The 26,640-nt window shown below is 41.0% G+C and overlaps 1 long non-coding RNA gene across 1 annotated transcript; it reads left to right on the forward strand.

Moving 5' to 3' along the window:
- The first annotated feature begins 4,185 nt into the window (after positions 1–4,185).
- Positions 4,186–6,012, forward strand: LOC122931923. Its single transcript, XR_006388252.1, has 3 exons — positions 4,186–4,277; positions 5,186–5,318; positions 5,931–6,012. It is a non-coding gene; the product is annotated as an uncharacterized LOC122931923 (long non-coding RNA).
- Positions 6,013–26,640: the final 20,628 nt, after the last annotated feature.

Raw genomic sequence — 26,640 nt, forward strand, 5'->3', positions numbered from 1 at the left:
TAGTGTACAGTTTGATCAAAAAGCATAAGCCCACTCACCACGCCTACTTGACAAAAAGGTGCAGCACAATGCGGTGACAAAGCGGCACTGCCCTAGTGGGCGGCGGGACCCAGGAGTCAAACAGCAACCCTGCTGTCCGACAATGCCACCTGAGGTACTGGGTCCCACCAACCCACCAGAACAACGCCACAAAAATAAAGGCCACCACGCAGTACTGCACCATGTGAACAGTTGTCTAACACAACATGTCCACTACTATCAGGAGCTGCAGGTCAATGACCACTTTATGTGAACTACTGTGATTAAAACCACCTTTGCCGAATGGGAGGAGTGCTGATACCAGTAATAAAGAAGAAAAAGTCAAATAACAATTATCATGGGGAGAAAAACAGAACTGGATCGCACATCCACAGTGCTATGCTTTGATCCTAACTTGCTTCTTAGCGCCATTTTAAAGTGTACAGCCCCCCATACTGCATGCTATACCAGAGGCATTAGTGTACATTTTGATCAAAAGGCATAAGCCCACTCACCACAGCCCACTTTGTTTTTGTGGAGCTGTTCTGGTGGGTTGGTGGGACCCAGTGCCATGGGTGGCATTGTCGGACAGCAGGATTGCTGTTTGACTCCTGGGTCCCGCCGCCTACTAGCGCAGTGCCGCTTTATCACAGCATTGTGCTGCACCTTTTTGTCAGAGTAGGCCCCACTCAAAGAGGCGACCTTGGCGTGGTGAGTGGGCTTATGCCTTTTGATCAAAATGTACACTAATGCCTCTGGTACAGCATGCAGTATGGGGGGCTGTACACTTTAAAATGGCGCTGAAAAGCGAGTCTAGATCAAAGCATAGCACTGTGGATGTGCGATCCAGTTCTGTTTTTCTCCCCATGATAATTTAAATAAATTATGATGTCAACCAGGACAAAAAGGCAAAATAGCGGCCCAGTCTTGAAGTGGAGAGGGGGAGCATGAGAAGTCCACAGAGTGGCCCAATAACATAGTGGTGAGGTGGCAGCAGCATGAGGAGACCCCCGAGTGGCCCAGTGACATAGTGTTGAGGTGGCAGCAACATGAGGAGACCGCATAGTAGTGATGTGGCAGCAGCATGAGGAGACCACACAGTGGCCCAGTGAAATAGTGGTGATGTGGCAGCAGCATGAGGAGACCACAGAGTGGCGAAGTGGCAGCAGCATGAGTAGGCCACAGAGTGGTTTAGTGACATAGTGTTGAGGTGGCAGCAGTATGAGGAAAACACAGAGTGGTGATGTGGCAGCAGCATAAGGAGACCACCACTCATAGAAAAGTGGAGTGTGTGGCGTAAAAGGGTAATATGTTGGAATTTTTTCCCACAAAATTACACTTGTAGAAAGATTGGTGATTCTTTGGTGCCACCCTTTCTGGCTCAGAGAACTTGGTCAATCTCCCCCAGTGACTTTAAATGTGTCAATGCCATAGGATGCCACAATCAGTTTGTGAAATTAATCAGATGAATATGTCCCAGACAACTGTAAAGCTCATCATTAAATGTGTATCAAGCAAACCTTTTGATTTTGCTGGGTTCAGCAAACCATCTAATGTCTATGAGGCCACTGACAGTCCCCCAATGGTGATGTCAGAGGAGATAAGGATCGGACAGGTTGGATTCAATTGCCTGATCTTTTTGTTACTGGGGAAATAAGCCACTGAAGCTTTCTGCCCTCTCCCAGTTCACTATATATGCATGCTCAGCCAAGCATGCATATGTATGGAAGGATTAGGAAAGATAGCTGAATAAGATTTTGGCTGACAACAATTTCATGTGTATGACCATCTTAATTGTTAGCAGTAGATAATTCAGGCCCCTGTCCAGCCATTTACCAGCTTTATTCAAGAGTAGAAATTATTTGCCCCAGGATAACACCTCTGTACGCATGTCTGTCAGTAGGGGTGTAGCTATAAGGCCTCTTTCACACTTGCGTTGTCCGGATCCGGCGTGTACTCCACTTGCCGGAATTACACGCCGGATCCGGAAAAACGCAAGTGTACTGAAAGCATTTGAAGACGGATCCGTCTTCAAAATGATTTCAGTGTTACTATGGCACCCAGGACGCTATTAAAGTCCTGGTTGCCATAGTAGTAGTGGGGAGCGGGGGAGCAGCATACTTACCATCCGTGCGGCTCCCGGGGCGCTCCAGAATTACGTCAGAGCGCCCCATGCGCATGGATGACGTGTCCATGCGATCACGTGATCCATGCGCCTGGGGCGCCCTGACGTCACTCTGGAGCGCCCCGGGAGCCGCACGGATGGTAAGTATGCTGCTCCCCGCTCCCCGCTACACTTTACCATGGCTGCCAGGACTTTAGCGTCCCGGCAGCCATGGTAACCATTGAGAAAAAGCTAAACGTCGCATCCGGCAATGCGCCGAAACGACGTTTAGCTTAAGGCCGGATCCGGATCAATGCCTTTCAATGGGCATTCATTCCGGATCCGGCCTTGCGGCAAGTGTTCCGGATTTTTGGCCGGAGCAAAAAGCGCAGCATGCTGCGCTATTTGCTGCGGCCAAAAAACGTTCCGTTCCGGAACGGAAGACATCCTGATGCATCCTGAAGGACGGACTATCCATTCAGAATGCATTAGGAAAATCCTGATCAGTATTCTTCCGGCATAGAGCCCCGACTACGGAACTCTATGCCGGAAGACTATAACGCAGGTGTGAAAGAGCCCTAAGGTGTGTAGAGGTAGCAGTCACTACCAGGCCCAGGAGCCTGAGGGGGCCCAAAGATCCTTGTGCTGTATAAGAAGTCACTGGTATTATAGAAAGTGCATGATGGGAGGGCTCTGTCATAGATTTTGGGCTGGGGCCCAGAATCTTCAAGTTACACTTCTGGCTGTAGGGAAGGGGTTAGGTCAAGAATTTTGCATGGGGGAAGGGGGATTTCAATTTTTGCCTCAGGTAGCAGGAAGGCTATGTGCTCCCCTGCCCCTGTCCCAAAGCTAAGCTCTTACACCAGGGCCCATGAGCCTATAGCTACACCCCTATCTGTCAGTCTGGTTACAAGAGCACCTCTCCTTGTGTTCTCCCTGTCTTCTCTGTATGGTTTTAACACTAAACTTTATTAACAATGTGAAAAGATCCCTTATACACAGCTAAGTGGTTTCTGTAATAATAAGCATTATTCCGACAAGTGCTATTATTGCAAAGTAGAAACATCTAGGAGTAAAGTTGGCTGTAAGATGGACAAACTCACAGTAAGAAGACTGAAAGCCTAAAATCATCTATTCTTTGTTGTATTTCTTACTACATAGTTCATCAGCAAAAACACTGTGCCAGGAGCATCCGGAAATGGGTTTCCAATTGGTTGCGCACAAGTCACCTTATGCAATGTAAATCATCAACAGGAATAATGTAATATACCTCATATGCAAATATCAGAATGGTGGTGGTCTGTAAGCTGTTTTCGGCACTCTGCAGCTTACTTTCACTATCCAGAGTACAGGTCATCGGTATCTAGCTGGTGGAAACCTAATAATATGGCATACTAAAGTGTAAAACACATTGATGACTGGTGAGTTGCCTATGGGATGACAATGTTTGGTGATACAGTATTTTATATCCAAAAGTATTAATTATTATATTTTATTTATTTATTAAGATTTTATTAATTCCTTTTTTATGGACATCAGCAGTTAGGTTTCATTGCATTGCATTATTAGTCTTCCATTCAACAATACAAGTCATACTCACAAAGGTCCTGAAAAGAGACATCGGTGGTGCTGTCTGTAGGGTCATCCCAAATATGTCTTTAAAGAGAGAATTCTAATCACTACCAGTGGCGGATTATAATTGGGGCGTTTGGGTCGGCAGTCTTGGGCCCAGGGTGAGTGAAGGGCCCATCGCCAATTTGCCATCCACCACCAGACTCCAACTTACTAAAATGTATCTGCAGTAGCGACGCACAGCCAGCTGCTGCCTGCTGCAGTGCAGACAGTAACAGCCGGCCGGCTTGCTTGACCCCGCCCCCGTCAGCGCCGAAGGCTGTAAAAATGAAGCAGGACGGATTCGGCGGAAGACAGAGTGCTGAGGAGAGGAGGGGGGCACGTGACTCAGTCAGTCACTTACTATAGCTCCGCCTCCTCCGTCACAGAAGGCACGCTGCAGTGCTTTATTCCCACCACCGATGTTCCCGCCCCCAGTCTTCTCAGTGCCACCACTGTCTGAGAGAAAGCAGCAAGGAGGACCTGCTTCGTCGGAGTTAACTTCCAGCATTCCAGTGGGCAAGCGCAGCAGCAGCCAAAGCTAGTAAATTTTAATGAATGGTGATGGCCTGGGCAGCAGGGCAGTGGGACTGTGGGCTGCCTGTGTCTGTGAGTGAGAGGCAGAGCAGCAGTGGCCATTTTAGTCAGATTACAGGCTACAGCCACTCTGCAGCTTTGGCTCTGCCTCTAATCTGACTGAAATGGCTGCTGCTGTCTGGCCTCTGCTCTGCCTCTTTTTTCACCACAGGTGCCACTGCCCATCACAAAGTGTGTTTGACTATAAAAATTATGGATTGGACCAAGTGTTTGATATTAAAATGGTGGGTTACAATTGATCCTTCTCTTTACAGGTGCCTAGCCCAGCACACCAAGTTTTTGACCATCAAAATGATGAATTATTAATCCCTGTATGATACAGGGATTAATAATCCACCATTTTGATGTTCAAACACTTGGTGTGCTGGTCTGGGCACGTGTGAGGAGAAGGATCAATAGGAATCTACCATTTTGATGTTCAAACACTTTGTGTGCTGGTCTGGGCACGTGTGAGGAGAAGGATCAATAGGAATCCACCATTTTGATGTTCAAACACTTGGTGTGCTGGGCTGGGCACTAGGGATGAGCGAACTTCTGTTTTCAAGTTCGACGTATAAAGTTTGGGTTATCTAAGAATTCCGTTATGGATATTCCGCTACCACGGACCCTAAGTTATGGTTCCTGTTTGCAGAATCCATAACGGAATTCTTAGATAACTCATACCTTATATACCGAGCTTGAAAACAGAAGTTCGCTCAACATTACTGGGCACCCGTGAGGAGAGAGAAAGAGCAGTGGCACAGAGACATTGGCCAGCAGTCGCCATTTCAGTCAAAACCGAGCCAAAGCTCCAGAGTGGTTCCTCCTCAAATATAGAGATTACTAATCCACCATCATGTTATATTTATTCTACAGATCTGCTTATTCCACTATCATTACCTCCTGTGAAATCCAGCATCTCACAGAAGCAAAGAACACAAGAGCAGGCAGTCCTACAAGACAACGGCAGGCAGTCCTACAAGAGGATCACAAGCCATTCATTTCGACGGTAAGAAGCTGTGTCTATGCAAACTGTTTGGTAGGCAGGTCGCTGGTGAGAAATTCCCTTTAAAGGGGTTGGCCACTTTCTGGTAATTGTTGACCAATGTGTTTCTGAGATGATATGACACTTACTAATAGTCCTTGGTGAAATTCTGCACCATTTTCTATATTTCATAAGGTATGCGCCCGTTTACAAAGTCTCTTGTGCTGTCCACACAGAGATCCTGTCCATAAGATGGCCGCTGATGGAGGGTCATGTGACCAGGCAAATCACCTCGATGTGATGTCTCCTCTATTCAAAGACACTGCTTCTGCCATCTGTACTTGTTCTGTTTGGAGTTTAGTACAGGTGCAGTGTGTTTGAATGGATGAGCCATCAAATGGAGGCGATTTCCCTGGTCACAGGACCATCAGCTGCTATTTTATGGACATGATCTCTATGGAAATAAGGAAGCATACTTGATAAAATATAAAAAATGGTGCAGAATTTCAACAAGGACTATATTAGTAAGTGCTATATAATGATCTCACAAACACATTGATCAACAGTAGACAGAAAGTGTCCAACCCCTTTAAGAATGTTAGCATGCAGCTAGAATATGTTATATTTATTCTACAGATATCATTATCGCCTCCGAAATACGTCTCACAGAAGCCTACAAGACAAGACGAGGGCAGGCAGTCCTACAAGAGAATCACAAGCTATTCATTTCAAAGGTGAGAAGTTAAATATATTTATATATGGAGCATATGTAAATAAGAAAACCAAATCCAGAGCCTTTGTTAAAATCAGCCCTTTAATAACCAGTTAAAGAAGCACTCCGTACTATTTTTTTTGGCCTATATAGTGCAGAATAATACATTAAAAAAAAAAATAACCTGCCACCAGTTAGTAGTAAGTTCAAATCTGCTGTATGAAGGATTGATATAAAATATCAACAGATATGGAATAAAACTTTGCTTTCTTCAACTCGTCCTCAACTGTAAACATAACTTTTATATAGCAAAAGGAGCTTTATACATTTTTTGGTTAAATATTCATCCAAACTTGTAACTTATACATGTATAACCCTCTGCTTTTTCTATACTTAAGCGGTTTTCACTTCAGCTAATGGCATTTATCTCGTAGACGATGTTAACATGAGCCACTTACTAATGTATAGTGATTATCCATATTGTCTCCTTTCCTGGCTTGATTCATTTTTCCATCACATTATACACTGCTAGTTTCCATAGGTACGACCACCCTATAATCCAGCAGCGGTGGTCGTGCTTGCACACTATAGGAGAAAGTTCCAGACTCACTGGTGGCCGAGACCACATGAGTGCACAATCTTTCCTATAGTGTGCTAGCATTACCACTACTGATGGATTTGATGGATTGCAGGGTGGTCATAATAAGCATGAAAATGAGCAGTGTTATAATGTGATGGAAAAATGCATCCAGCAAAGGAGGCAATATGGACAATCACAATACATTAGTAAGTGCCTTGTATTAACTTTCTCTACATGATAAATGCCACTTACTGAAGTGAGACAAAGCCTTATACTGGGGTCTCATTCTACACAAGGCACATTTACTTGCGCTAATCTTGGAGGCAGTTACTGGGTGGAGAGTGCACATATGATTTTGTAATATTTTTTGTAATATTTTCGGATTCTAGATTGTTCATTTTTTGAACATGATTATGGGGGATGTTATAAATGTATGTGGTCTGTAAGAGTGTATGTCCTCTGACACTATTGTATACAGTATGGCACTATTGTACATTTTCCAAACTGGTTGTACAGAAAACTGACTTGGTTGTCCCGAGCAACCAATCAGATCCCACCTTTCATTTTTCAGATCTCATTTGGGAAATGAAAGGTGGAATCTGATTGTTTGCTATAAGTAACCAAGTCACTTTTCCTTTTAATTTAGTTTGGATAAATCTTTCCCTGTAATAAAAAAAACTAAAAAACATTTAATATATTATTTGAAGGACCATTTACCATTGTTATAAAAACTTCAATAAAGGTTCGAAGTTTGCAAATAATTTCATGTTGTGTAGTTATCTTTAAATATTTACTATAAATATGGGGCAGAACACCGAATTGGGGGGGTCATTGATAAATAGAGAAAAGGGGCCCAAGTTTGGGAAACAGCCCCGGGCCTATGAGGCACTTAATCCGCCCCTGATCACTACTGACCACCTACTACCTTTCAAGTCATTCTGTGGCAGAAAACATGTAAATCAGCTGTTTGGTACAAGGATACAATTGGCAACAATTATTTAGGTCTGAGATTTCTCTATTCCTCACAGGGTGAGAGTTTGGGGTCAATTGCAGTCAAATCTGTAGTTTAGGTGGAGTTAGGTTTTAATTAATCTTAAATTAATTTCAAGAGCCCCTAGGAGTTGTCTACAAATGTAGACCACTAAATGCAATCAATATTAAAATACATTTTCATTAATAATTTGCACAAATGCCTATGGAAATGTAAAAATACACAATGTGAGTGCATGAAAGTGGAATGGTGGTAAATTATTTAGCCGCCTTTTACTCAAGTACTGGTTCTATAAACATTTCTTTTTCACAATTTTCCACAGCCTTGAAAGTTGAAGCCAGACTTACAGAATAACTGTAGTAAAACCAGCTGGTGAGAGATGAAACAGAATAATTATGGACGTGACAACAGAAAAAGGAAAATACTACCATTGTTACTTTTAGTAATATGGATTCTCATATGGTGCTAAACAGTGTGATAAAATAGGTGTAATTAACAGATTCCTATCGTTTTATCCTCAAAGAATCCACACTAAAAAACACATTCGCTTAAAGGGGGTTTCCATGTGTCCACCATCTCCTTCTTTCTAACAGGCTGTAGGGAGTCCTGCTGCTAATATTTGTAACTTACTATTCTTATTCTGCACAGCATTCCTGTTGAATTAAATTAGTGTTTGTGTCTTTATAGCAGCTCTGAACCTAGGCCAATAGAAGGTGGGATCCCACTATAAGGTATGAAAAGTGATCTAATATAGACATGATTTTTAAGAATTCAATTTTAAGAATTGTTTACACTGTTCAATCTTGCAGCTAATGCTGTAACCTTTGTCCTTAAAATGTACTTAATATCATGCAATTTATATATCTTATTCCAAACATTGGTTATATTTTATTCACGGAAGTGTCAACTCATTGGCTTTTCTTGGAGACAGCTGCTTTTCGAACCTCATACCTGAGATCTACTGTGTCATGTCTGGTTAGTCAGCTAGTACTTCAATATGCAGGAAATGCTACAATCCTGATCCCCTCCCTTTCTCCATTTCTATTTTCTTTCTCCATCACCATCCCCACGTTTCAGTGTGAAGACAAGAGCTGGACAATATTAATTCTTGCTCTTGTCCCCCTGACCAGAAACTCATTGAGGCAATAGTGTTGAGTGTGCTGCCTGAAGATAATGATCAGGCAGAGTGCTCAATAAGCATGGTACCGGATCACTGTAAGATGGTGGCGATAGTGATGAGCGGCAGGGGTCATATTCGAATTTGCGATATTTTGCGAATATTTTGTAGAATATTCGTCGAATATTTGCAAATTCAAATATTCGTTATATTCTATGATTTTCTTACTCGAAAAATCAGCAAGGTAATGGTCGCGTAATATGCAAATTTTCGTAATGGCGAATTTTTGCAATGCTAATTTTTATTGCTAATTTTCAACTTACAACTATTAGACAAAGAAGATTATAGCACTATATTAGCTAAATTGCTCTATATTAGTTTTATATTTTTTTCAAATATTCGCTATATTGCTATAACTTTGTTTTTTCGAATATTCGTAATATTCTAAAACAAGAATATAGCAATATAGCGAATATTCGAGAAAAAAAAGAATATAGAGGAATTTAGCTAATATAGTGCTTTAATCTTCTTTATCCAATAGTTGTCATTTATTTCTCATCTGAAGTTCAGATTTGAAAAAAATGACAACTATAAAAAAAGATTATAACACTATATTATATTATAGCACTATATTCGTTTTTTTAGAATATTCGCTATATTGCTATAAATTTGTTTTTTCGAATATTCGTAATATTCTAAAACAAGAATATATAGCAATATAGCGAATATTCGGAAAAAAAATAATAATATAGAGCAATTTAGCTAATATAGTGCTATAATCATTTTTTTATAGTTGTAATTTTTTTCCAATCTGAACTTCAGATGAGAAAGAAATTACAACTATTAGACAAAGAAGATTGTAGCACTATATTAGCTAAATTGCTCTATATTTTTTTTTATATTCGCTATATTGCTATATATTCTTGTTTTAGAATATTACGAATATTTGAAAAAACTAAGTATAGCAATATAGCGAATATTCGAAAAAATAAACGAATATAGAGCAATTTAACTAATATAGTGCTATAATCTTCTTTGTCTAATAGTTGTAAGTTAAAAAATTTGTAATAAAAATTTGCATTACAAAATTCGCATTACGAAAATTCGCAAACAACACTACTCCTAAAGTCAAATATACTTCAGCCTTCTCATTCGCCCACAAGCTAGAAGCAGGGAGGGATCATATGTACTGATAAAAAAAAAAAAATCAATATTAGAAATTACGAATATATATCACTATATTCGAAATATTCGCGAATTTTCAAAGTACCTATGTTCGCAATAAAAATTCGAAATTCAAATATTCGTGATCAACACTAGGTGGCATACCTACGCAGTTAAGCATTGTCTTATGTCATTATCCATGACCAATAAATGCTACTCCACTATGTGGCATTTTATGGGGAAATGCTAGCCTGGAAATTACACCTATTCTGAGAGAACCATGTGCTAGAGCTGCATGGAACACCCCCCCCCCCCCCCCTCCAGCATGCACTGCTATATTTGGCAAGAACAAAAGCAACACTAATACTAGCTCCAGCAGTGATGCATTGATATGACATGTGACCTCACATGTCAATCACTGGCCACAGTGGTGTCTTACAGTAAGTGGTGTTGGCAGTGATGTAACAATCAAACGTTGTGTTGGTATAACATCAGGGTCACCAGAGAGTAAGGGGGTCAAGACCATCAGGATCGGAGCAACCAGAGGCCCGCCACATAATCTCATCTATGATTGTTGTTAAGTCTGCGGTTTATGTCCACTGCTGCATTACTCTCCTCTGCGGGCACGATACCTATGCTACTCACCATATAGCTACCTACATGCTTCTGTATTTAGGGTGACTGGCAAAGACGTTCTGCTAGTCCTGTGCTATTGCAGTTTACCTGTGTTTTTGCTGTGTTTGTGCCTGTCTGTGCTCCACAATGCAACTGCTCTGCCTGTGTGTTCCAGCACTTCCAGTTTCAGTTCTCTGTGTTTAAGTTAATCCTCTCCATCAGTGCCCCTGCCAAGTATCCAGTCTGTCTGCCTTGTCTGTATCTTCACTATTACACTGCCTTCCTGTTTATCCTGTGTCTCCCACTATCTGCACTTCAAGTGTTCTGTATGGATATCAGAAACCTGCATTCAGGTCTTAGTCACTGTTCCGACTATACCTGCAGTTTTCCTGTGTTTTTGGTGCATTTTCTGGCATTTGTGGTTCATTTTCCTGAGCTTCTGGTGCACCAGAATCCCTGACCCCTGTGGGCCAGCTGCCAACTACATTGGGACTATTTAAGGTAGGAAGGTAGCAGTGCAGTTGCTTTCTTGCAGCAAAGACCAGATCCCTGTACTGGGGTTAAAGGGTTAATACTAGGGGAGCACTGGAATAGGGTCCTTAGGGTTTAGCCCAAAGCCAATCTGGTTAGTTGGTACAGTGGGTCCATACTCTCTGATCCGTAACATTAAGCTCAGGCCATGGACACTGCTAGCCCAACCCAAATGATCCTGCCAGAAATTCACCTTGACTTAACTGTCCCCAGTTGTTTCTGCCCCTATGTTATGATGGTGTCACAAAGTACTGCAGTGTTTTTTTAAATCATTGCACTCATCATTTTGAGTTATTGCCGCACCAATTTCTAACTGATCAAGCTAAAGTAGACTTTATCATTTCTCATCTAGTCAGAGAGGCCCAGGCATGGGAAAAATCTATATGTGAGAAGAGTGGTCCAATTACAAGTAACCTACAACTTTTCTTGGACTCTTACTGGAGAATTTATTAGGAATTAATGATGAGCAACAGGGGCAATTTTTGAATTTGCAATATTTCGTGAATATTCATCATATATTTGCGAATTTGAGAGTTCACAAATACTTTCTTGATTGCGAAAATCGGCAATGTAATATGCTCGTAATGCATGCACAATACAGGCGTGGGTCACTGTTGCTAAATTTTTCAAGCTGCTAGAAGTTTCCTGAGACTGGAGAAAATGATTGGCACGGCAGAACATTACAATAGCTTTATATGCAGATAGAGTGCTAAAATATATTTGCGATTGCGCAAATCGGCAATTAATGATGCTCATATTTTTGCGTATTACATGCAACTTTACATTTTAGCAGGTCTGACTACATATTACTGATTGGTGCACTAAGTATTGTTGTGAACTTGTGACATCACAGCACTATGTCTGTAGCATGTATGTATGGACAGCAGAACTATATTACGATCTAACCTACACTGAGTCCCACTAACTATCTGTATTATATATATAAGCTAACTAACTATCTAATATAATTACATAGCAAAGCACAGAGCACAGCAATGACACTGCTGCCTCTCTCAGAACTCCATAAAATTACAGAAAATCGCTACTGGGGAGGTTCTTATATAGTAAGGGGTAGGCAACTTTCCTGTTGGTTGCTAGGGATGTTGCTAAGCTCAGACAAAGATATTGCAGCCTTCTCATTGGCCCACAAGCATAAAGGGAGGTTACTGATGAAAAAAATCTAGAATATTCGGGAATACGAATATATAGCACTATATTTTAAATCTTCGCAAATTCCCGAAGAAAAGACCACTTCAACTAGTACCGATTTCTCAGGAACCACTATATCCATCTTCTTCTTCATCACCAGCTACTGCAACAGAACCTATGCAGATGAATAAATGAATCCAAATATAACCACAGATGTACAAATTTCTGTACTGCGATAGAGAGGTTCATTTCACTCATAGTAACATAGTAACTCACAGCTGTTCCTCAGAAAGCTGGGAGGCCCCAGAACTTAGGATTGGTAGAAGAGACAATCTCCATGATTGTCCTTACCTGTGACATTGTTGTGTGGTGTTACATGGTTTATTGTGACTGCCTTCTTTGATTTTGGTTTGGCAGGTAGCTTCTTGCATCAGGCCACATACCTTTTACCAGTTTGATGCCTTGAGAGAACTGTAGTGGTGGCATCCCTTGTTGGAAGGACCCTGTTTGAGTCCATACAGTTTTCCACCGTGCCCTTGGATCTACAAGTGGGTGCATTCCACTCACAGATTTCTCTACTTATGCTCCCAAAGTCATTAGGATGTGGATGTGGATTGGAGTTCTAGTCAGATTCTTCACTGGGGACCAGATTTTCATGTTAAGTATCCAACTTCAGAGCAGCCTGTCGATTATTGCCATGGTGTTGATGCTTTGTCCATGTGATCTGATCCCTGGACCCATTTGTGAATTGTCTCCCCTGGCTGGAGCCACATTTTTCTTTAGGAAGAAGAACAAAAAGCATTACAGCCAATGCACCATCAAGATCTCTGGATCTCATTGTCCAGGAGAAGAAGCCACAATATACCATCATTCCTGCTAAAGTGGTGACTGTGGCTCCAGTTAAACCTAAGTAGATATGAGCAAAGTTTAAAAAAATTGGATTTTGCACCTTTGCCAAAGTTAGACAAGTGATTAGATTTGTTATGAATTATTCGTCATGAATTGCTATAAATCATGTATACCCAGACCACTCTGCCTTAGGGTATGGCCACATGGAGCAGCTGTGCTGCGGTTGGGTTGCAGCCATGATGTGGTGAAGAACCGCAAAGCTAATCAGCCCACAGCTGCTTTTTATTTAATAATGAAGACCGCAGTGACTAGTCAGTCTTCATGGTTAATTGCCACGCTGCACCTTTAAGCAGCTTTAAACAGGTAATGTACCCATTTCTCCAACCCCAGCGCTCTCCTGCCCTACAGGTGGGAGCCCTTCTTCTGCCATCTGCTTTTCCTCCTTTTTCACATCATCTAATATCAATAAGAATATTTCATCAAGAACATCCAACTCCTCTCTCTGCATCTTCTTGACTTTTGTAAGAGATTGAGACTTTGAAGTATGATTTGGAAGAAGCAAAAGATGAGGATGGTTATCTTTAAGGTCTGGTGCCCCCCTAAGGGGTGCAAACTGGATGGTATTGGTTGGCACGCTGGAAGTGGAATAATAAAGGTGTCCATCTTATTGGTATTGAATTACATATCTGTGTTTTACGGCTGATGTAGGAATAAGTAAATGGAGGAATAAATAAATAAAACTGAAGCAGAATAAGTTTCCCAGCACTCTCCCTCTCCAATATTCTTATATTAATCATTTTCAGCAAAACTGTCCCTAGCGCATGAGTGCTTTCCACATCTCTCCCTATGCTCAGCTCACAGGACACTGAGGGATGAGGTCGGCCAAAATAGCAGCACGTGTGTAGTGTTTGTTTTGGAGTCGTGCTGGATCCGCCTCCCATCAGGTGCACTGGGTGGGGTCATTAGTTTAAATGGCTCTCAATTCCAGTGCTCTGAGCGGGTTATAGAAATCAGTCTGGCCTAGGAAGCAAGCAAGGAAGGAAGGTAGGTTTTCTGTTCCAGCTCTGATAAGATAAGTGTGGTTTCTGTTCTTGTTTTTTGCTGTTTTAGTTGTGTTGGTATCTTCTCTCCCATCCAGGTTCTGTGCGAGCAGGCTGCTCCTATTTCCCCTTTTCACCATCTCAGGGAATTTAGGGTGTATTAGCCCAGGCATGAGGACACAGCATTCCTACCACCAAGGTCTGCCTGTGGGCTGAGCAGTGCAGGGAGAGAGGTCAGGGATTAACTAGGAGGTGACCCTTCCCCTGCTTCTCGCTCAGAGCCTGGTTGTTGGGTTTTCTGTGTGTCTGAGTGCTTGTCCGCCGTGACATTGTTCCACTTCCCTGGTGACTAGCAGAGGTGTCCTGATAGTCTTGTGCTATTGTGATTTACCTGCGTTTATCCTGTGTCTGTGCCTGTCTGTGCTCCAGTTTGTACCTGTCCTGTCTGTGTGTTCCAGCACTTGCAGTTTCAGTTTTGTCTGTGTTTAAGTTAACCCTCTCCGTCTGCCTTGTCTGTGTTCCTGCCAAGTATCTAGTCTGTCTGCCTCATCTACAGTAAGGTCCATAAATATTGGGACATCGACACAATTCTAATATATTTGGCTCTATACACCACCACAATGGATTTGAAATAAAAACAAACAAGATGTGCTTTAACTGCAGGCTTTCAGCTTTTATTCAAGGGTATTTACATCCAAATCAGGTGAACGGTGTAGGAATTACAACAGTTTGCACATGTGGCTCCCACTTGTTAAGGGACCAAAAGTAATGGGACATTTGGCTTCTCACCTGTTCCATGGCTAGGTGTGTGTTATTCCCTTATTATCCCAATTACAATGAGCAGATAAAAGGTCCAGAGTTAATTTCAAGCATGTTATTTGCATTTGGAATCTGTGGCTGTCAACTCTCAAGATGAGATCCAAAGAGCTGTCACTATCAGAGAAGCAAGCCATCATTAGGCTTAAAAAAACAAAACAAACCCATCAGAGAGATAGCAAAAACATTAGGTGTGGCCAAAACAACTGTTTGGAACATTCTTAAAAAGAAGGAACGCATCGGTGAGCTCAGCAACAGCAAAAGACTGGTAAGACCACGGAAAACAACTCTGGTGGATGACCGAATATGTTTTTCCCTGGTGAAGAAAACACCCTGACAGCTCTTTGGATCTCATCTTGAGAGTTGACAGCAACAGATTCCAAATGCAAATAGCACGCTTGAAATGAACTCTGGACCTTTTATCTGCTCATTGTAATTGGGATAATAAGGGAAAAACACACACCTGGCCATGGAACAGGTGAGAAGCCAAATGTCCCATTACTTTTGGTCCCTTAACAAGTGGGAGGCACATGTGCAAACTGTTGTAATTCCTACACCGTTCACCTGATTTGGATGTAAATACCCTTGAATAAAAGCTGAAGGCAAGTTTTCTGCATGATGAGCCTCTGTTGTTTGCACCAAGGCCCGTGACCCCTGTGGGTCCGCTGCCAACTACATTGGAACAATCTCACAAGGTAGCGGTCTGGTTGCTTCCCTGCATTGACGGCCAGGTCCTTGCAGAGGCATGTTATCCAGCTTTAAAGTGCAACTTGATGTTGGAGATAACATCTTTATTCAAAAATAAACAAGATGTTGCTAGTTTATTTAACACAGCCTAGTTATGTATTTAAGGCTCCAGCAATTTTTATCATTTTTCATATTTTATTTTTTAAATATTTGTATTTTTCTGTCTACATAGCAATATGAGGGCTTGTTTTATGTAGGATGAGATGTATTATTTAATGCCACCATTTTGGGGTTCCTCTACTGTATTGTATAACTTTTAATAAAACTGGGGGGCAAAAACATGATGCATCAATGTTTTTAGGGTTGGATTTTTATGGTATTCACTCAATAATGACATTTTAACTAATCAGTATAGTCTATAATCTATGATTATGGAGATACTAAATTTGTTTTGGTTTTTACTATAATTTTCTATAAATAAATAAAAAAAACACTAAAAAATAAAAAAAATGTTGTGTCACCATATTGTAACACCTACAACTTTCATATTTGTATGAGGTCAATTTTTTGCAGGATGATCTGTAGTATTTTTGACTATATTTTGGGATAGACGCAACATTTTTGCGACTTGAATCAGGGAGACCCTAGGGTTATCAGAGCCATGGGCATTGAAACTGTTAGTCCCCCTAAACGTGGGGGGGGGGGACTGGGATAAAATTTTATTAAAGCGTGAGGCACATTGGATTTTTCTCCTACGGACGGTCACCCCGACAGGGCTTAATGAACAGCTAAACTTTAGTTGTTTTTTGTAAACAAGCAATTACCCCGGTGTCTGTTCCTCTAACGGAAAGGTTCGTCCCTCTTTCCCCTCAATACTTATGAACTGTTTCTCAATGCCTATGACTTTGTTACTGTACCAAATTAACTAGGGGTTATATCTTTCCCCTACAATAATGATGGTCTTTCCCCTACATTAATGATGGTCCTCTACCTTTTGTCTGGTATCTACTATCATCTATAGTCTAATGAATCCAATTTATTCACTATGCCACTAAACTTTTACTTCTTGTAGGGAGACCACTATAATGCCTATTAGTTAGTGCCAATGGTCAATGTTTTTGTTGTTAGGCCATTACCCAGTTTTCTTTTTGATTATAGCAAATTGTCTGATTGTGGGCCGACGTGCTCCGGTGGCGGTATGATGTCCTATTGTTTTGCCACCTGTGAGTACATAGGAGTAATAGGTATCGGCGATTACCTCTATTGTTATGGTCGTTCTGGCCGGCAGACGCGATCTCGCGATATTTAGTGCGAGATAGCGCATGCGTGGGAGTGCTCAGTTTCTTTTGGCAATTCCTTGCGCTTCATGCCTCGCTTTGGATCTGTGATGAGCGCGCGTGCCGTGCTGATGTGCAGGCAGGTGCTTGCGCTCATTGGTTAATGGTATCACAGGTGGCGGCAGACAGAGCAAGGTATTTAAATGAGGTGGGAGTGCCAGTTTAGTTGGCGTCCCATGTGCAGGGATATTTATCTTTACCCTGCACCTCCTTTACCTCCCAATTTTGAGGTTGCCCCTGGGGTGTCCCACCACCTTGGCACCCCTCTTCACCAGCAGACTTATAATCCTTAACTTGCTTTATGGGATTGATAGTTTATCTAATACTTTTCCATCTCCCCTGATGAACTGCTTTTGCCCTGGCAGTGAAACATGCGTGTAGGGAGTGTTTCGTGTACATATAGGGACATATAGATTTTTATTACTGAGGGATAGGTTCCGGACGGGGTCGTCCTTATCAGGACGAGAGCCCTGTGGTCAGGCGGCTACATATTTCCTAGTATCAGGGTTAAGCGGTTAGCTAGCCACAGGGCATAAATAGGGACCCTACATAGCTGAGCATCACTGCCATCTTTACGTTGATTGGACATCATCCTCAGATGGGTGCGATACGACTCTAGTTATCGTCGAAGGATCTGATGACCGTCCCTTGGTACTGGTAGGACGTGCTGGTTATTAGTGCCGCCGTGCACTTTAATTATTTAATATAGTCTCTCTATTGGGATATTTATGGTTGTATAAATCGGGGGTTCATTTATCCTTAATCCCAATTGTTGATATTGTTTTTGCACTTTATTTTGGGACACAATTTATTTTATTTGTATTACCAATAAATGTTATGTTTTAGGATTACCTTTCTGAATAGTATATGTTCACCATGCAAGTTAAGTAATGGGATGGCACAATTGGCAGGGTACAATACAGCTGTCACCTGCAAGCAATGGCATCGGCACAGCTCCTAAACTCTTGCTTTGCTATCACCATTACTCTACTATTATGTTGCTGAATGTTAACGACCGGTGCACAGTCACATAATAATACATTGCTGAATGGGAAGAAGGTTAAGTAAACTATTGTGGGAATACCTTTTGTAGGTTTCTAGACAATTTTAGATATGACACAATTATAAGAAATGAAGACGGTTAAAAATAAAAAAAAATGGTCCAAATTATTTGACTTTTAGTTTAGTTTTAATGGCCACCATCATACCAAGTTCTTGTAGTGTGGTGACCTCATTGGAGTCACTAATACACAGTAGTTTCTGGAATTGCATCAGCTTGGAAGCCACATGCAGGGGACCTCAGAGACATTGGTAGTGAAGGGTTGGGGAACTCTGTTCTATACAAAGAAGGTTCCCCAATATTGATATTGGTTTTACTTTATGAATACTTTATATTAAGGTACGCTTTACAAGACTGTTGTTAAATTTAAAGCCATTTGTTGATTGCATTCCAATATTTTCATGTCATGTAGCCAGGAGTGATGATGACAACTACCACAATGTCCTGTTCCCTGCTTTCTCCATGACCGTGCCATGTTTGCGGCTCCTTCTTGACATATCTTTGGGAAAAATTCAACAAACACCATAATCATATAATACTTTTTTACTGCTGATGTCAAGGGCATAGTTCCAATTACAGTTCTTAACACGTTTGGACAATTGAGTAATTTATCTTGTGTCTTACTGCAGCACAAATGCCTCTTAGAAAAAACACACCTTTCGTAAAATGTTACATTTTCATTTACATCTAATTTGAATGATTTAGCAAATCATGAATATATTAATTAATTAAGAATCTAATCAGAGCAAGTGGTTGCAAAACACACTTTGGTTTTTCAAAACTTCTAAGGTAGAAAGCGTTCTTTCACCTTATTGTGTTTTACAAGGATCATTTAACATTAATAACCATTTATTTTTCCATTGGAACATGGAAATTCTGCTGCAAGCTTTCATTAATGTATTATTTTCAATGATTGCCACTATTATTAAAGATCATAAAGGGCATTTCAGATTTCAGATTCTTTGATCACCCTGTCTTTCTAAAGGTCTTTTTTTTTAGGCAGCCACATCATTTGTCTGTACAGAAATCATTGTTCCCGACTCAATCTATTTTGAGCGGGAGCGAAGGAAAGAGCCCTACAGGGCTCTAGCAAAGCACTATGAAATAAATGTTTTTTATTCTGCGAATTACTTATTTATTAAAGCTGCTGAAGCATAACTAAAAGGAAAAGGACTGAAATATAGAATACAATGGCCTTTAGATTTTAATGGGAGATATGGCTTGAAGCTATTGCTTAATTATTTAATAAATCCCTTTTTTTGTTCTAGTCAATCTCCAGTTAGGTGTATATCCTAACTTCAGAATGTTTGCTTTTAAACCTACTTAAAACCACTTACATACCAAAAGGGGTTTCAATCTACAAGTCATTTTTGTGGTATAATTAACCTTTGGATTCCTGGAGGGAACAGAGCTGCAGCTCAGAAATTACCGTAGCTCCTGTCTCTTCAACAGAACATTGGCTAGACCCGCTGTATAGTTATTGCAAGTCAAGAGAACGTGAAACTCTGTCCTCGTTTGTCTATGCAAGACGGCGGATATTCCTAATATTTCCTCATCTTTCACAAATTATTCAAATCATTGACTTGTTATTTCCTCTCCTGGCATTAGACAATTTTATTATATACCATGCTCATTATATGAGACTATACAACCATGTAAAAATTGAACTGTTTAGAGATTTTTGCTTAATGGGAAGCATAAACAGTTACAAAATATATTTTTTTTTAACTCAATGCCATGTAACGGTCAAAATAAAGTGTTTTAATGCATTAAAATTTCAAGAGTGGCAATACAATCTCTATTTATTTCTTAAAGAACGGCTTAATCTTAAGAAATTAAAAATTGATGCTGTAGACACATTTCCCCCATAATTTTCAATAGCTCCTGGGCCTATGCTTTGCGCACTGATGCATACTAGAAAATGGGAACAATTTTCACTACCTCGCTGTACGGAAGGCAGACAGAATAAAAACACTTTTGGGGAGCTGTGTAGTGCTTACTGCTCAACATTCAATTCATTAGTTGAAATAAAAATGGAGAGCAGAAAAGTACATTGGAGGCTCGTACTTGAGCGAGCCATACAACTCGCCTTGGTTTTAGTATTTGTTGTACATGCCTTGCTATTTTTTTGAGTTTTAATATGGTTTTCTGGAATACATTGAACTGATGTCTTTTATGTGCTTGTTAAATGGGGTTTTCTGCGATTTTAATATTGATGACCCATAGACAGGATGGGTGACCAATATCAGATCGATTGGGAGAAGGAGACTGAGGGATCGGCGCGCTTATTTTGGGTATTTTTCTGATCTTCTTTAAATTCCACATTGCCTATTTATACCCATATTGGATATAATTGTCCAGGGTTCCTTGTCCTTTTTTTCTGGCCTTGTTGTGGCGCTCCCCAATACTTTGTGTATACCCATGTGTGTTGATCACTGAAATATGCCTGTTTACTGCTATTTTTATACGAAAATTTGATTGTATTTATTCAATAAAGATTTTTTTTCTTACTATGAGATGGAGCTTTAGTTCTATTGTTTGGGTATCAGATCAACGGGGGTCAAACACCCAGCACCCCCGCTGATCAGCTGGTTGAAGAGAAGGCTGCACTCCATGCCAGAGCTGCCTTCCCTTCATTGTTTGCCTTCTCACCGTCGACATAGCAGCAGTGAGCAGGTGTAATTACAAGCTATCCCATTCACTTCTATGGGACGTCTCCTTCCAATTCAAGTGTACAGTATAATACAGAGCCATCCCATTGAAGTGAATGGGATGCCTTCTTGTAATTATTCCTGCTCACCTCTGTGATGTCGATGGCAATGAATGGAAGGCAGCACTGGCACTGCATGCAGCCTTTTCTTTAAACAGATGATCAGCAGGGGTGCGGCTGTTTGACCCTCGCAATCTGATACTGATGACCTATCCTGGGGATGGGTCATCAATATTGAAATCTCGGAAAACCCCTTTAAGGATTGTTAGGTGATGGCAGAGAATATCTGTCTTACTGTGATCTAGATGCTTTGGTCCGCTAACCTTATATAATTTTCTAATCGTATAAATATCTGTCAGTGTGACGCTTGTCATAAGCATTGCATTCTGTCATTGAATTAGAGTTTAAAGTTTGCTATAATCTGTATTTGAAATGTGAATAGCTTCTAAACTAATTAATTTTGTAGATATTTATATCCAAGTTGGTAGCAATTATCATGATTTAGGAATTATGCAAATGTCAGAATTATTTTTTGTACTGGAATATGAGTGTTACTGGTTTCTGACAATTCATTATATAATTATTTTCTCATAATACATGATGGTTATTGTTATACATTAAGTAATATTAAGATGTGGAGGCATTTAGGGTACTGGGTGGGATTAGATGTATAGTTTTGGGTGGAGTTAGAGGCGTGATCTAGTGCAGAAAAAATTTGCACGCTGCACATAGTGTCTCTACTCCATTCCATCCCTCCCACTAGAGGGCTCTAGTTTAGCAATAAACTGTATATAAGGAGAGCAGTCAGGGCCCTTAGTGTTCTGCAGTTAGGAACCAGTGTTTAGAGGGGAAGACTCTGCCAGTCTGGATGAGTGACCAGAAGAAGATGCTGAGATGGGGATGCTGAGCCACAGACCATGGGTCCACAGCCCTGTGACAGAGGAGCCACCCGGACTACTGAGCCACAGACTGTGGGCCTCCAGCCTTTTGCCAGGGTACCAGCCTTCTGAAAGAGAGAGAGGGACAGATAGCTCAAGCCTTCCTGAGCATCAAACCCTTCTTCTGCCAGGAAGGAGACTGAAGAAGACAGCCCTATGCTTCAATTGTTTTACACCTGAATTCCTTCAGTAAGGAAGCACACTGGTAAACGGCAGACCCTGACTCTCTGGAGTTATTTCCCATTGGCGTGCACTACGCCTTACCATCCCTTCTGGAGAGCGGCAACATGTGGTGACACCTCATTGGTGTCTGGGGGACCCAGTGTAGCTTTATGGCCACCCTAAATCCGACCACTGCATATGTATTGGGTATTGCTGTTATCATTGGTGCACATGCACAGACAATTTTGTACAAAAAGTATTTTCCATTTATTAGCACTAGTATATTTTCTATAGTGAGTATTGCACTATTGCATTTACTTTGTTATTTGTGTTTTAATTTGGCAACAGGAGAGGTCAAATACAGAGTGGGTTTAGCATGCATGTAGAGCCTGCATTCCTTAAATCTGCACCGTTTTGTATAGTCAGTAGGGTATTATTGTATTTACTTTATTATTTGTGCTTGCAGAGTGCTGTTGGATTGTGTTTGTTTTTGCTTTTGTACTTTCAGCTGAGGCGACGTGCACCTGCGCATTGGGATGTGCTGGCTAACCCTTTTTTCTTTGCAATTATGTAATTTATACAAAAAAATGAACACTAAATAATAAAAAATGTAAAAACTCAGTGGCTGTATTGCTGCTTTCTACTACCCCCCTCCCAGAAATAGTTAATAAAAGTTAATCAGTAAGGTATGTGGCACTATTAAAAACTACAACTTTTCCCACACAAACAAGCCCCCATATGGCTACATAGATGGGAAATAAATAAATGCTTTGCCAGTAAAGCCCAAAACAGGCTGGTCACTAAGGGGTTAAGAAGACATCAGCATTACAAATTACCCATTTTAAGGGTGTGTGTGTGTGTGTGTGTGTGTAAGAGGGGGGGGGGGGGGGGGTTGTTAAGACTCTGTTTTGAAGCCTGGATGACTGAAATTGCTTATTGATAGGAGGAACTGGCTCAGGCATTGCTCTACACTCTGAAGCCCCAGCTTGACAAAACATGATACTTCCAACTCAAAAAGTCATATTTGAAAATGCTTTGTACTTGGAAATGACTTACACGCAGTAGGATGACACTGAGGTTACTGTATCTAGTATCTGTATCTATACAGTCAGTGAAATCTACTTGCATTTTTCAGACTACATAAAGAATACCACAGCAGCACACTAGGTCATGCCATTGTTTGCTAGCAGTTATGCTAGGCATACAGCATAATAGAGTCTACCAACAGTATAAAATGCACTAATGTGTCTATATTGATTATTACGGTATTTAAAAAATGTGACACTGTACTACAAAAGAGTGATTATATCTGAAATAACAAGACACATGGAAATACACTCAGAGACCCTACTTTCTCCAAATAAATAGCACACAATGTTATGTACAGTATTTTTCTGGTAATAAGCATCACCAAGAACAGAGTTTAATCAAGAGTTAGAAAATACCTAGGAAACAAGTAAATGCAGTGAGTTGACCATCTGCTTATATAGTATGGCTGTTTGATCTGTCAAATAAGAGCACTTTTGACATATTTGACGTTTTAGCAACTTAAAGGCAATGTGCCATTAGGATAATCCTTGTCTATGAGGGCATTTAGTTGTCATCGGGGAAATTTTTTTCTCGAAACCACCTAAACCACCTTCCATTATCCACAGCAAAGAATGGCTTCTTCTTTTGAAAGCAGGAGAAATGTGCAGCACCCGTCATATTCCCGGGCAATGATGGATGACCACTGTGAGCTTTTAGCTGTCAGACCCATATAGGGGCAGATCCAGCGGGGTGGATGGAAAACTAGTGCTAGTATTTCCCACTTTCCATAGTAAAGTATCAATCTAAATTTTGCCCCCATAGTGACCCATGGGCTCCAGGACCACTTTTATGGAAGATGGGAAATTGAGCAACAAGTAAAGTACTCTACCCACCATTTTAGACAGTCGTCTATACACTGCCATATATTTTCCACACCATACTGCCAATAATGTCATACAATCCAAAAATGTGAAGAAGTTAACAGTAAAGTCCCTGACAGCCAAAGGCAATGTCTTTATTATTTTTCAAATATAAAATCCTCATGCAAGAATATTACGTGTCAATACAATGCCCCTTGCTAACTCCTACACCACCTACTCAATTGCTGCATGGAAAAAAAGTACAAATAATCTACTAATCATTAGCTTAATACACCACCCATCAATTCCAGTACTTTCTTCTTCCCCCTTTATTATTTTCCAGAATCACTTTTTCATAGCATATGATTTATTTGCAGCCAGTGACCACTCCTTGACTGTAGGTGTCTCCTTGGCTGCATAATGTATTTCCTTGAAACTATTAATCTGGCTATGAACAATATTTGACATAACGTACCACTGAACCAGATGGCCCATGCAGATATTCTAAGATCATAATTAAAATCTTGTTATTTGAATGCTAGCGGTATGCCAACTTTTGGCACATAAAAATTGCACTAACTTGGGTGACGTATCTTGATAGATTTTTAAGCAATTTGCACCAAAATCCTTTCTCTTTATTCCTTTCCAGTGCATTGAAAGTTTAAATACTTCACTCTCGGGTTGTTGCTGTGTGTGTAGTTTGCCACCCCCTAAAACCAGACCTAATGTGTTTGCTAGAAGAGTGAAACTGAAGAAGACTGTCAGTGTAACCCACCTTCTATCTAATCTCTATAGTATCCTTGAACTTTGTAAAGTTGGAAATGTCATGTTTTGCTGATTCTTTTTGCATTGCAGTTTGATAATGTTTATAACGCCATAATGTGTACTGTACTTTATTCACAGACAATCAGCAGATATATACAGTACATGTAAACTATAAACGTAAAGCACAGGGGTATAGCTATAACTGACTGGGCCCTATGTAAGAGTGGGTTCACATCACGTTTTTTTCCCATCCATTTGAAGTATACATTGGGAAAAAAGGGATACAAAAATGCAGCACACCACGTTTTTGTATCCTGCAGAGTCCAGTAAAAAAGCATATATGTTAACATATACATTTTTTTTACAATGGAACTCTATGGTGGCAAATGCGGAGCAGAGAGGGGAGGCTGCCATGTACTGTATGCTATAGTTCAGAGGGCTGGCAGCGCACATCCTGGTCCTGGTGGTCAGTGGTGTGGACTGTATACAGTCAGTGGTGTGGACTACAGTATAATATAATGGCATCTATATACTGCATATATTAGCCCTACCCCCAAATAATACATTTAGTGCATAATTTATTTTTCTGAAATACGCCTAAATTAGGAGTTTTTCAGGTGCAGATGGCCTCGCAATGGTTAGTTGCACCACTATCTGCAACTTTGCCCAGCTCATGCAAGGTCTAAAATTGTGGGTGTGGCATGGGCAGAGAAGGCATATAAAATGGTCTAAATGTAAGACAGCCCAGAAGCTGTCTTACATTTAGAACTGGTGCTGGATGCCAAAGTTGCACCTCTTAATAACTTCGGTGGAAGTGCCACCAGCACAGGGCATTTCTCATACCATGACTGGATAGAACTACTATACAGTGATTGAATAACTGCAATACAGTGACTGGATAATGCTGCCATAGACTGGCTGGATAACACCCCATACAGGGACTGCATAACACCACCTCCATAGAGACACTGGATAACACCACCGTACAGTGACTGGATAACACCACCATACTGTGACAGGATAACACCACCATACTGTGACAGGGTAACACCTCAATAGAGTCACTGGATAACACCACCGTACAGTGACTGGATAACACCACCATACTGTGACAGGATAACACCACAATACTGTTACAGGATAACACCTCCATAGAGTCACTGAATAACAGTACCAAACAGTGACTGGATAACACCACCATACTGTGACAGGATAACACCACTATGCTGTGACAGGATAACACCACCATAGAGTCACTGGATAACACCTCCATAGAGTCACAGGAAAACACCACCATACAGTGACTGGATAACACCACCATACTGTGACAGGATAACACCACCATACTGTTACAGGATAACACCACCATAGAGTCACTGGATAACACTACCATAGAGTCACTGGATAACACCACCATACTGTGACAGGATAACACCACCATACTGTGACAGGATAACACCACCATACTGTGACAGGATAACACCACCATACTGTTACAGGATAACACCTCCATAGAGTCACTGGATAACACTACCATACAGTGACTGGATAACACCACCATACTGTGACAGGATAACACCACCATACTGTTACAGGATAACACCTCCATAGAGTCACTGTTTAACACTACCATACAGTGACTGGATAACAGCACTATACAGTGACCAGAAAAAGCCAGGATAGAGTAACTGGATAACACCAGCATGCATTAATTGGATAATACCACCATACAGTGACTGGATAACGCCGCCACACACTGACCGATAATGCCGCCATGCAGTGACTGGATAACAGGGTATAAGAGGACACAGTCTAGAGTATAAGAGGGAACAGTACAGGGTTGGTAAGGGGGCACAATGCAGGGTATAAAGGGGCATAGTACAGTAGTGGGCGCAGTCATGTGACCCTGTGATGTTAGAAGGTCCTTATGGTGCATGCAGTTTAGATACTATCATAATAAAAGGTAGAGGAGTGAGACACGACAAGTAGGGGCTCTGAGGGGGATTCATACAAGAAGCAGGTGGTGTGTGCAGGGTATCAGCAATAGGAGATAGGAGGGGTGGAACAGTAGCTCTGGATAAATGAGGGAGGAAAGGAGACAGCAGGGGCTCGGTGAGGTGGAGTGAGATAAGAGAAGGACCAGATATTTGGGGCAGGAGGTAGAATAGGTGTCAGGCAGTCTATGGAGGCAAACAAACTGCTCAATTAGGCAAAAAAAAAAAACATTAAATAAG

This window comes from Bufo gargarizans, chromosome 3 (genome assembly GCF_014858855.1).
Source record: "Bufo gargarizans isolate SCDJY-AF-19 chromosome 3, ASM1485885v1, whole genome shotgun sequence".
Taxonomy (NCBI): Eukaryota; Metazoa; Chordata; class Amphibia; order Anura; family Bufonidae; genus Bufo; species Bufo gargarizans.